The sequence below is a fragment of the Camellia sinensis genome, chromosome 9, assembly GCF_055761805.1.
Source record: "Camellia sinensis isolate YWXY chromosome 9, ASM5576180v1, whole genome shotgun sequence".
NCBI classification, from domain to species: Eukaryota; Viridiplantae; Streptophyta; class Magnoliopsida; order Ericales; family Theaceae; genus Camellia; species Camellia sinensis.
The window spans coordinates 79,880,787-79,893,232 of NC_138969.1; positions in this window are offsets into that span (position 1 = coordinate 79,880,787).

The following is a 12,446-nucleotide window of genomic DNA, read 5'->3' on the forward strand; positions in this document are numbered from 1 at the left end:
AAACTGAAAATAACTATGTCAACGATTCAATAGACAAATGACTCAAATTATCCAACTACACCATTTAATCAATGAATTCCCCAATTCCATGAATTTAACCATCTTTTCCCAATTCCATGAATTAATTATACAAATTAATTTAATAATACAACTAGGGTTTTTCCCAAAATTTACCAAAGTATCCCCAACATATCAAAATACCAAAGCTTAGAACAAAACCTATAAAATGGAGTAGGAAATCCCTACCTCGAAGAAAACAACCCAAATGGTGAAGACAGAGATGAGTGCCCAAATACCAATGTGCTCCAAATCGCCAAATGTTCAGATTAAATGAAAGCCCTCGACTCCCTCTATATTTTTAATAAAGCAACTAGGGTAGAAACACCCTCTAAATAGATCAAATCTAAGAAAGAAGGTGAGTAGGGAGAGAGAGAAGTCGGACCTAGGGTTTGAAATCAAAAGAAGATGAAAAAGACTGATCAAAACCCGCTGCTGTGTATATAAACTGGACAGGCTCGCTCGAGCGAAGACTTGGTCGCTCGAGCGACCAGACACAGAGAAGCTACGCTCGAGCCAAGGAAGCCTTGCTCGAGCCAACAACCCAAAAGCTCGCTCGAGCGAAAGAAAACTCGATCGAGCGAAGAACTCAAACCCTCAGGTCTGTAACCAGACACACGCTCGAGCGAAGGAACTATCGCTCGAGCGAAGAACGAACTAACTCGCTCGAGCGAAGAAAAGCTCGCTCGAGCCAAGAATGCACAGCTACAGGTCCAAATCAAACGCAACCTCTCGCTCGAGCTACCAAACCCCGGCTCGAGCGAAGAACCAAAAATAACAGCTCGCTCGAGCGACAAACTCCTAGCTCGAGCGAAGATCCAAAATTCTGGACAGCAACACTTGGTTTCTAAACCCAACCAACCTGAAACAAACCTGCCCAACACATCCTATAAGTCCAAATGAGAAAATATGGGACAACAACAACAATTATACAATGACAGAATCTACGGAACCTAAGTCCGGATACAATAATCAAATGGGAGAAGACCGAGGTCGCTATATTCTCTCTCATAGTTCTCTCTTCTCTTTTGGTTTAGAGCTCACTCTCTCTCTCTCCCTCCTCAGCGTTTTTCTCTTGGGGTTAAAATCTTTGTAATTTTCTATGTTCCAAAGAGAGTGTATTTCAATTTTTTTTTTTTTTTTTTTGGTGTTTGGCGCTCAAAATTTTCATTTTGGTCGAACTGTTTTTTGGTCGTACCTTTCACAATAACAATCGCATGTCATGAAAAGTGTAACATTTTAAATGGCAGGCTTTTTGTGCGTCGTGAAAAGTGCAATTTTTAACGACTAGCTTTTTGTATGTCGTGAAATGTTCAATATTTTTAACAATTGGTGTACGCTTGTCGTGTATAGTTGATGTATTTGTGGCATGCCATATGCATGCCATAGAAAGGTTTATTATTTACGGCTAACATTGCAAGCTGTAAAAAAATCATTGCTATTACCTATGCAATAGATACGTCGTGGTTGGGAAATTATTTACGACATGCAAAAAAAGCAAGTTGTAAAAATGAGAAACCACGGCTTGTATTTACTGTATGTTGTTGATGTGAAGCAGTAAAAACCTAGTTTTGTCGTAGTGAGATGAATAGTTTTATCCTACAACCCAAAGCAGGGAAGGTATTAACCGATGGTTGTTTGAATCGACAACCCGAGAAAGGGATAGTATCTTCATTCTGAGGAGGGCAAGCATTAATCAATGAAAAAGGTTGTGAAAATTAAATGTTTATGTGAAGAGATTGTAGCCAAGTTATGCAACAATGTGATAGTTGTAACCATGCAAATGGTATGCTAATGCAATTGAAAGTTGAATTCTTTTTTTCTTTTCTTTTTGAAAAAGCATGATTTATGCAATGCAAGATGTAATATATGGTGAGGTAAACCTCATGCAAATCAAGCAAACAAAAGGGGTACAATCCAAACACACTTACATCAGAGAAGAAAATAAGGTTTTAACCAAACAACGAGACCTAGACCGTACCTTGATACGAAATAGGGGATTGATTTCAACTGGGTAAAAAGAAAAGGGGTCTTATCCAATATACAAGATCTAGACCGTACCTCAATACGAAATAGGGCGATGGTTTTCAACCTGGTAAAAGAGAAAGGGTCATAACCAATGTACTAGACCTAGACCGTACCTCAATACGAAATAGGACGATGGTTTCAACTGGGTAAAGGATAAAGGGGTAACCAAAAAATGGACAATTGTAGCCAAGTGGTGTGAGTAGATTGTAACCATGCATGATAGATGTAATAAACAGTGCAAGTGTGATGATAAATGACAAAACATGAAGGGGTAATGTAAGACACACAATATGTAGTGATATGATGGATACGCAACAATAATATGATGGATGCACAATAGATGAATACACAATTTTTTTTTTTTATTGTTTTTTTTTTCTTGAAAATTTATTTTTCTTTTTTTTTTTTTTTTTGTTTGAAACTTTATATACATACCATATATAAATATAAGGATCCAAATGATATACAAAATATGTGTCACATACATATATATGTGAGTGATTTTCTGACCACACTGCCAACTCAGTAATCAGCTGGAGAGAATTGACAGAATAGATGGCACCTGGCTGACCTGCAACAGAAAGAGAAGAATCCGGCGATGGTTCGTCCACCCGAGGGCACTCCGACGATCAAGTCAGTATATCTCTCAAAGATAACCAATAGTGCTAAACTCACTGTTCAAAATATAAATTGTGTACCTTAGACCCATAGGGGGTGCTTCTCTTTCATAGTTACCTCAATCCTAGCCCCTATAGAAGCCTAGCTTCAATGGACTCTTGCTCAGTGCTTATCTTGGACTCTCCAATAGATAAAGGTAAACTCCTATCCTTATCCATGCTAAAGTCCTTCCTCATTCTAGGACTCCTTGTGCCTTATCCGCTTATCTCGGATTTCGATATCTTCAGAGATAACCTTGGTCTAACCGAGATAACCTCGGCGTCATAACCTGGACACGTGGCAGCTCGGCTAACACGTCGGCATCACCTTGGCCACGTGTTAGGACTCAAAAAATATATCCCCACAACTGCCCCCTAGGTTCTATTACCTCGGCATTCTGAGGTGATGGAACCTATATCGGTACTTCCTATCATTATGTCGGCTTAACATATCTCAGCCGAGATCTTCATTCAGGCCGACATGCTTTTTACAGAACAAGAATTTCCATGTGCTCTTTCATGCGTATGAGCTGTCGTGCATAACAACTCAACCGTTTTCAGCCACGCATTTTTTTCTTACTGGATTGTACCTGATACGCGTCTGTAAATCGAATCATTCTCACGTGCGCCGTCTGACGCATACGTTCTTCTAGGTACATTAATGACTTCTTTGTTGCCGTTTCCGTGTTTTAACAAAAATCATTTCCCCCTCTTCCATCTTTTCACTTTTTCCTATCATTTCTGAGGCTTTCTCTCTCTCTAGTTTTTTCAAATCTTCAATTGTTTCAAGCTTTCGAGCTCTGCCATCGCTGTTGTTCACCTCTTCCAGCGCAGTTTTCACCGATCTTCCACCTTCGCAACCATCATCAGATTTCGGCAATCCCTATTCCGGCTTCCCTCTTTCTAGTAAGCCACTATTCTCCTGGTTTCAGTTTCTTGTTGCCTTACTGAACTTTACTGTTTTACCTGCTGTCTTTGCAATCTTGTTCATATTTTTGATATTTCATCTTGCATCTCGTATTCCACCATATATTTGAACATGTTTGTAATGATTCTGTTTTTACCCAAATCACCTTCTTGAATATACACTGTTCACACTCCTGTTGATTTCTGCCACTGTTCTTGGCCTGATATACCTGTGCAAACTTTTTGTCTTGATTTCTTAATGACTTCATCACCATTCTTGATTCTGAAACGCATCCCTATTTTTCTGTTTTCCAGATCCGTGCATTCAATCTTCGTTTCCTTAGATCTAGGTTTTGGAATTTGTTTATAGAACCCAAAAAGTTTTAGAAAACCTTGAACTCCTTCTTTCTGAAATCTAACTCCCATAATTTTAGCCGATATCATGGGTATGTGGAAGCATAGGGTAGACACCCCGGCCAAATTAGAGCACTTTAGGCAGGAGTTCGAAATCCCAACCGACGTTCATTTGAGGTTGGCTGGGGAGGATGACTCTATCATGCCCGATGTAAACCTCATGCCCTTCCCAGTAGTAGCGTTTATTGAGTGTGGACTTAGGTTTCCACTTGACCCTTTTCTTCGTGAAATCCTTCATTTCTATAGGTTGAACCCAATGCAGCTTGCAATCAAATCTTACCGAGTTATTAATGGTACCATAGCCTTAGCCAAACAAGAGAATGCTAGGATTACTCTTGCCGATTTCTAGTACTGTTATACCATGTGTCGCCTGAAATCGGAAAAAGGCCACATCTATTACCTCAAGCCGAGGTCCACGGAATACAAAATTGTTGCCGACCTCCCTGACTCCAACAAGGGAGCAGGGGATGATTACTTCATCGTTTCGGGTAACTAGGAGTTTCAGCCAAACAATGACCTCTATCTTTATCCCCTAAGTCGAACAGTTTTTGGGAAAGGAGCTGGTAAAGGCCACCATTCACAAATTTTCTTGCTTTCTTGCATAAAGTTTTCTATATTCTGCTCTAATGTCTACGTTTTTTTCTTTTTTGCAGTTCTCCCTCAGCCACCAAAGGGCTTCCGTCAGTCTTTATTTCCCAGCAAAGACTTGAAGAAACTACTGAATTTGCCAATCCACAAGCGGAAGGCCCCTCTACTTCTCAACTTTATCCCCACTTATAAGTCGGCTTTTCCCGACGTCCCAAAAAAGAAGAAGAAAAGTCTTTCTCCAACTTCTGCCACAACTCCACAAGTCGCGTCCACATCTCGGACAGACCAAGGATCAACCTCTGATCCTGCTAAGCAGCCGTCAACCTCGGCTCCATACCTGATCCCACCATCTCAGCGACAACGCCGGCAACGAACTATTTTTGCTGCTGAAATGGGCCGCCAAAAAGCTATCGCAAAAGACCTCTTAGCTGGCATCCCTTCTGACGTTGATGCTCAGCAAACCCAGCCTCCACCAAAGCAAAAAATAATCAAAAAGGCTCAGCTAAAGGCAAAGGTGACTCAAGTTGATACTAAGAACACCTTGCCAATTTCCAAATTGGCTGAGAGCAAGAAGACTGCCTCTATCCCCGAGAAGAGGTCTGCTGAAACACACCCATCCAAATCCACCAGATCAAAAAGGTCGAGGTCATCTTCTACAACGACCTCAGGGTCTCAAAAGCATGATGCCCCCTGGGCCTCCAAAATCACACTGGAGGATAAACCAGTTAGGGCCAGTGATAGTGCCGAAGATATTAACGTCGGCGTTGCCCTTAGTACCGCTCTGCTCTTTCCCGGCGATCTCGACCGAAACGCCAAGATGAGCGAGTATGAGAACTATGCTCTGATGCTCCAGCACTCTGTTCAGGTAAGTCTCTTTATTGGGAAATTTTTCTTTCTTTCTCTTCATTTACATACTTACAATATTTTCTAATAACTTTTGTTTACTTTCAGGCCATCCAGCATGCTCATTCTTTCTCAATACAATCTTTCCAGAACCGGGAGAAGCTGGCCTAGAAGAAGAGGGAGGTTTCCAGTCTGCAAAAGACTAACAAAAATCTGCAATCAAAGATGTAGACTTTGGAGGATCAAGTCGAGGTCGCTATCAAAGCCAAGGACGATGCCGAAGAAAAGGTTGGTGCTGCTGAGGCGATAAACAAAGTCCTTCAAGCCCAGCTGAAAGAGGCCAAGGACAAGATGGCTGAGGCCCAAAGGGAGCTTCAAGACGCCCTGGCCACCAAAGAGGCCGAAGTCAAGGCCTCCGACGAGAAGGGCTACAACGAAGGGGTGGCCGATGTCACGACGGACTATGAAAAGCAAGTGAAGCCAGCATGCAACAAGGGTTTCACCTTTGGTTGGATGTCTCTTCCAAAAAAGCTTGAAGTCCCCGAGGACTCGCCCCTCAGGAACGCCGATGCCATTCCTCTTCCATTCCCTCCAACTCCAACTCAATCCGATGACGACTCTGAATCTGAGGAGGAAGTTTTGGTGAGGAAGTCAAAAGACGCTACTGGGGCCAAGTCCCCTTCTCTGAATGAGCAAGTCCTGGACTTGACTCAAGATGAGGAGGTTGAGGAGGTTCCCAAAGATGCTACAGCTGAGAAGGCATCAGCCGACGTGACCCTTGCCGACAAGAGCCTTGACGAAACCCTTCAAGAAATTGACGTTAAGCTTGCGGCTGAGAAGGCCGCCGAGATGTCTTCTCAGCAGTCCTCCAAGATCCAGACCCAGCCTGCTAATGATGCTGAGGAATCTTAGTTTTGATGTCTTTTTCCTTTGTTTTTTACACTTTGTACTTCTTTGTTTTTAAGACAATGTAAGCTCTTCATATGGCCGACGTGCCTTTTAATGAATACAACTTCCTTATTTCTTGAATGTTTGCATGTTTGTCTTCCTTTTATTGCTTCTTGTATGACTTTCATACTTAGAATAATTTTGTGTCTTCAAGATGCATCGTAGTCTTGTGCAACCTTCTCGGGGTGAAACACCTTAGTTTACATCGGCAAGTACATAAGTACTTAGCTTAGTACTCCCTTGGTCTTCAACTTGTAAACTTTTCTCAAGTTTCAACAAGTGTTAAACATCATCTCGGTTTAACTTTAACCTGTAAACTTTTTAAGTTTCAATAATTGTTAAACATAATTTCGGTTTAACTTCAACTTGTAAACTTTTCACAAGTTTTAACAAGTGTTAAACATCATTTTGGTTTAACTTCTACTTGTAAACTTTTCTCAAGTTTCAACAAGTGTTAAACATCATTTCGGTTTAACTTCTACTTGTAAAATTTTCTCAAGTTTCAACAAGTGTTAAACATAATTTCGGTTTAACTTCAACTTGTAAACTTTTTACAAGTTTCAACAGGTGTTAAACATCATTTCGGTTTAATTTCAACTTGTAAACTTTTCACAAGTTTCAACAAGTGTTAAACATCATTTCGGTTTAACTTCTACTTGTAAACTTTTCTCAAGTTTCAACAAGTGTTAAACATCATTTCGGTTTAACTTCTACTTGTAAACTTTTCTCAAGTTTCAACAAGTGTTAAAAATCATTTTGGTTTAACTTCTACTTGTAAACTTTTCTCGAGTTTCAACAAGTGTTAAACATCATCTCGGTTTAACTTTAACTTGTAAACTTTTCACAAGTTTCAACAAGTGTTAAACATCATTTCTCTTCTCTCTGCCCCCTAATGTGAACCTAAGTTCCACTTGGGTTCTCATTATGCATGTATTTTTCAAATATCGGCAAGTATCTTATCAGTCATAAATATAGAAGAATTCTGCTAAAATTTTATTCATTACGTCGGCAAAAAACAAGGAAAATCTAATGATAGAAAAATTTCAGATTACAAGTATTCCAGGGTCTTGGCAACTCTTTGCCCTCATTATCTTCAAGCCGATATGCCTCGTTGCCCAATACCGAAGTGATTCTGTAGGGTCCTTCCCAGTTTGGGCCAAGCTTGCCCTCCTTGGGATCCTTCTTGTTGCCGACGACTTTTCTTAAGACTAGGTCGCCGACTTGGAACTCCCTTGGGTTAACTTTTTTATTGTAAGTCCTGGCAAGCTGCTGTTGGTATGCTGTTAACTGAATTGCAGCCCTTTCTCTTCTTTCTTCTAGTAAATTCAGATCTCGGGCTAAAAGTACATCATTAGTCCCATTTTATACTCCCTGGGTTCTGACTCCTGGGATGCTGACCTCTAGTGGAATGACAGCTTATGTGCCATAAGCCATGGCAAAGGGGGATTCGCCTATTGATCTTCTCGGCATAGTTCGATATGCCCAAAGTACACTTAGCAGTTCATCTACCCATTTTCCTTTCGCTGCTTACAGCCTCTTCTTTATTCCATCCAGTATAACTTTGTTGGATGCTTCTGTTTGTCCATTGCTTTGAGGAAAGCTTAGGGTTGAAAAATAATTCTTGATCTTGAATTTTGCACAGAAGTTTTTGATTAGCTTACTATCAAATTGCGTTCCATTGTCGGCAACTATTGCTCTTGGAATCCCAAATCTGGTAATGATATTTCTCCATATGAAGTTCTTCACGTCCACATCTCGGATCTTGGCCAGGGGCTCAGCTTCTATCCATTTGGTGAAGTAATCTGTTGCTACCAGCAGGTACTTCCTTTGTCTGGTTACTTGGGGCAGTTGCCCAACGAGATCCATGCCCCATTGGGAAAACGGCCAAGGACTAGATACTGGGTTCAGGTCTGCTGCTGGCTGGTGTATCAGTGGTGCAAACCTTTGGCATTTTTCACACTTCTTGACATAGGCGTCTGCGTCCTTCTGCATGTAGGGCCACCAATATCCCTAGGTGATGGACCTATGAGCTAGCGATCTGCCCCCAGCATGGCTGCCACAAATTCCTTCATGTATTTCATATAAAAAATCTTCAATTTGTGAAGGATGTACACACCTCAAAAGGGGTCTAGTGAAGGATCTTCTGTAGAGATGTCCTTCTGTTGTCAGACTGAGTCTTGCCGACTTTAATCTGATCTTGTGCGCCTCTTTGTGGTCATCTGGCAGCTTCCCTTCCTTTAAGAATGCTACAATTGCATCCATCCAGCTTGGTCCCATATCCACACACATTGCTTCGTGCTCTGCGATCGGTGGTTCAATGCTCGGGCCTGACAGGTATTCGACCATTATCGTCCTTGCTTTTCCAAGTTGTATTGCACTGGCCAGATTGTTATCATCTCGACTATTGTGATTGTTATCATCTCGACTAACCTGATGTAGTCGGCAATTCTGAAACAAGGCTACTAACCTGTTGACTTCCTTTGCGTAGGCTGACATCCTTTCATCTCGGGCTGCAAACTCGCCTGTTGTCTCGTTGACTATAAGTTGGGAGTCACAGAAGACTATTACTTCATCTGCTTCTGCTGTTACCGCCAGCTTTAGTCCTGCAATCAATGTTTCATATTCTACTTCATTATTTGAGGCCTTGAACCCTAATCTGATGGACTGTTCCAATATCTCTCCGTCTGGAGATACCAATACTACTCCTGCCCTCGCTCCTTGCCGGTTTGAGCTCTCATCGACAAACAGTCGAAAGGAGTCGCCGATGTAAATGCTGCAGGGTCTGAGTTTTTCCTTTTTCCTTTGTTCTGTTGCACTTGGCTGGGCTTCTCATTGCTTGCCTGGACATCGTTCACATGGGCTCAACGGAGCCCGATGTACGTTAGATTCTGGTGTGAACTCGGCCACGAAGTCGGCCAAAACTTGGCCTTTGATTACTGTTCTGGGTCTGTACTCCAAGTCATACTGTCCCAAGGCCACTGCCCATCTGACTATTCTTCCTGTCAGGTCTCCTTGTTACAGTAAGGACTTCAAGGGGTGTTCAGTTAGCACCACAATTTTATGGGCCTGGAAGTAGTGGTTCAGTTTCTGTGAAGCCATTACTAAAGCCAGTGCCAATTTTTCTAAGGGTAGATACCTTGTTTCTACATCGGCCAGGGTTTTGCTTACATAGTAAACAGCCCTTTGCTCCTCTTTTTCTTCTCGGATTACCACTGCGCTTACTGCGTGTTCTGAGACTGCTAAGTACAAAAAAAACTCCTCCCCAGGTTCTGGATTTGAAAGAATTGGAGCTGTGGTCAGATACTTCTTCAAGTCGGCCAGGGCGACCTCACATTCTTCTGTCCATAAAAAATCTGTGGCTTTCTTCACTAAGTTGAAGAAAGGTTTTCACTTGTCTGAGCTTCTGCTTATGAACCTATTCAAGGCTGCGTCCCTTCCAGTCAACATTGTACCTGTTTTGCCGACGTTGGGCTCTTCAATTCCAGGATGGCCTTAATCTGATCGGGCTAGCCTCAATGTCCCTTCTAGTCACCAGGTATCCCAAAAACTTACCAGATCCCACTCTAAATGCACACTTTGTGCATTGAGTCAGAGCCAATATGTTTTAAGGATGTTAAAGACTACTTTCAGGTCGGCTAGATGACCTTTAGGTTCTTTGGTCTTCACGACCATGTCATCGATGTAAACTTCCACCGTTCTGCCAGTCAGGTGTTTGAACATCTTGGTTACCAGTCTTTGGTAAGTTGCTCCTGCGTTTTTCAACCCAAAAGGCATCACTCTGTAGCAGTACAGACCTTTTGGGGTGATAAACGTAGTCTTCTCTTCATTTGTGGGGTACATGGCTATCTGATGGTACCCCATGTATGCATCCAGGAAGCTCATTCTTCCATGCCTCGAAGTGGCGTCTACCAGCTGGTCAATTTTGGGTAGAGGAAAGCTGTCTTTGGGACAGGCTCTGTTTAGGCTGGTAAAGTTTATGCAGACCCTCAATTTACCATTCTTTTTCTTCACTACTACTGTGTTTGATAGCCATGTCGAGTAATTTGCCTCTCGAATGGCCCTGGCCTCGAGAAGTCTGTCTACTTCCTCCTCCACTGCTTCGACGTATATTAACATCGGTCTTCTTGCTCGTTGGATTACAGGTTTGGCCGACTTGTCAACGTTCAGCTTATGGCGAGTGACCTCGGGGTCAATGCCAGGCATTTCGTAGGGCATCCATGCGAACACCTCAATATTTGCTCTCAAAAAAGCTTCCAACTCTTTTTCCTCTTCTTCGGCTAAGTCCGAGCTGAGAAGAAAGAAACGTTCTTCATCCTCCTCCTGGACAAGGATTTTCTTCAGTGCCTCTTCACTCTTTTCGGCTGGCTCCTTGCCGACATCCTCTAGGACCTCCACGTCCTCGTCTTCGATTTCTGCCTTCTCTGGTTCTCGAATGCTGCAGGTGGATTTCATTGCTGTCATGGAGCAATTCTTTGCCTGCAGCTGATCTCCTCTGACCTCCTCAATCTGATGCTCTGTTGGGAACCACAATAGTTGATGCAATGTTGAGGGAACAGCCCCCATTGCATGCAACAATGGCTTTCCCAAAATGATGTTGTAAGGGGAGGATGTGTCGATTACGGTGAACTCTGTTGTTATCTTCCTGGTGCCTGCCTGCACCTCCAAGCTGGTTATTCTCAATGGCCATGTCGGCGTTCCATTGAACCCGACCATTGGGCTATTGGATTGCTCCATATCGTCTGGGTGACGGCCGAGCTCCTTGTAACATCAGACGTACATGATGTCACAAGAGCTGCCTTGGTCGATCAGGATGCGCTTTACTTGGCATTCCCCAACCTGGAGGGATACTACCAAGGCATCATTATACGGATGCTGCACCATCTCAAGGTTGGCTTTAGAAAAGGACACTACTGGTCCAGGGCACTCCTGTGCCCGATGTCTCTTCTCCCCGACTTGGTAGACATGCTGCAAGTGCTAAACCTTTTGGGTCTCCCCCCTAATTTTGTTTTCGCTGACCTTCGAGTGAATTACATTAATTACCTGAGGTCCTTCTGCTTGTGGTTGCTGTGCTGGCGGGAGGTGGAGCTGCTGTCGCCTGAGGCAATTTTGCCTATTCTTTCCTTATTCTAGCCTCATCGACAAGGTCTCTCAAATGGCCTTGCCTTACCAGGTCTTCCAAGTATGTTTTCAGGGCTCTGCAACCCTGAGTCATATGCTCGCTTTCATTATGGTAAGCACAATGCCTCCCAAGCTTTCTTCCCTTGAATTCTCCTGGTGCCTTTACTGGTGTTCTGAAGTAGGGTTGATTCCGAATTTGATCCAGGACTTTGTGAATTGGGATTCGAAACACAGTTGTCACTGCCTGTGTAGTCCTCAGTCCTATTTCTTGCTTGCTGGATCCGTTGTTACCTCAGTCTCGCTTCGGCGAGCCGTTTCCCTTTTCTTGCTTTGCCTCCTTGGTCCCCGATGTATCTTTTTCGGCTCTGACATACTTCTCGATCCTCGCCATGAGCTTTTCTATGCTTTTTGGCAATGTCTTTGCCAAAGATTTTCGTAGTGGACAGTCGTCTTTTAGGCCGTTCTTGAAAGATGCGACTGCCACCTCTTGATTATACTCTGGTATTCGGTTGAACACCTCATAGTACCTTTTTGCATAGGCCCTAAGGCCTTCATCCTTACTGATCTTCAAAGCCATTAATGCGTCCACCCTTAATGGCTGCAGCTTGTTTGTCACGAACCTGGCCACAAATATCTCGGCCAGGCCTTCCTAGGTCTTCACACTTCCTTTCGGTAGTTTATGAAACTAATCTGATGCAATCTCCCCGAAGGATGAGGGGAACACTTTGTAGAGCAACGGCTCATTCCCACTATATAATGCCATTGAGTTCAAGTATAATCCAACGTGAAAGTTGGGGTCTGACTTACCATCGTATATTTGGAACCTCGGCATACTGAATCTCTTCGACGCCTCAAACTTGTCCAACTCCACCGAGAATGGTGTCCTCG